The sequence below is a fragment of the Salmo trutta genome, unplaced genomic scaffold (assembly GCF_901001165.1).
Source record: "Salmo trutta unplaced genomic scaffold, fSalTru1.1, whole genome shotgun sequence".
Taxonomy (NCBI): Eukaryota; Metazoa; Chordata; class Actinopteri; order Salmoniformes; family Salmonidae; genus Salmo; species Salmo trutta.
This window is the reverse complement of record NW_021822679.1, coordinates 121564-122551: the sequence shown is the minus strand read 5'-3', so window position 1 is coordinate 122551 and position 988 is coordinate 121564.

The following is a 988-nucleotide window of genomic DNA, read 5'->3' as shown; positions in this document are numbered from 1 at the left end:
GAGACTTCAGCCCATACTGGTCTATTGGAGAGACTTCAGCCATACTGGTCTATTGGAGAGACTTCAGCCCATACTGGTCTATTGGAGAGACTTCAGCCCATACTGGTCTATTGGAGAGACTTCAGCCCATACTGGTCTATTGGAGAGACTTCAGCCCATACTGGTCTATTGGAGAGACTTCAGCCCATACTGGTCTATTGGAGAGACTTCAGCCCATACTGGTCTATTGGAGAGCCTTCAGCCTGCAGTATACTGGAGGGACTTCAGCCCATACTGGTCTATTGGAGAGACTTCAGCCCATACTGGTCTATTGGAGAGACTTCAGCCTACAGTATACTGGAGAGACTTTAGCCCACTGGTCTATTGGAGGGACTTCAGCCCATACTGGTCTATTGGAGAGACTTCAGCCCATACTGGTCTATTGGAGAGACTTCAGCCCATACTGGTCTATTGGAGAGACTTCAACCCATACTGGTCTATTGGAGAGACTTCAGCCCATACTGGTCTATTGGAGAGACTTCAGCCCATACTGGTCTATTGGAGAGACTTCAGCCCATACTGGTCTATTGGAGAGACTTCAGCCCATACTGGTCTATTGGAGGGACTTCAGCCCATACTGGTCTATTGGAGAGACTTCAGCCCATACTGGTCTATTGGAGAGACTTCAGCCCATACTGGTCTATTGGAGAGACTTCAGCCCATACTGGTCTATTGGAGAGACTTCAGCCCATACTGGTCTATTGGAGAGACTTCAGCCTACAGTATACTGGAGAGACTTCAGCCCACTGGTCTATTGGAGGGACTTCAGCCCATACTGGTCTATTGGAGAGACTTCAGCCCATACTGGTCTATTGGAGAGACTTCAGCCCATACTGGTCTATTGGAGAGACTTCAGCCCATACTGGTCTATTGGGAGACTTCAGCCCATACTGGTCTATTGGAGAGACTTCAGCCCATACTGGTCTATTGGAGAGACTTCAGCCCATAC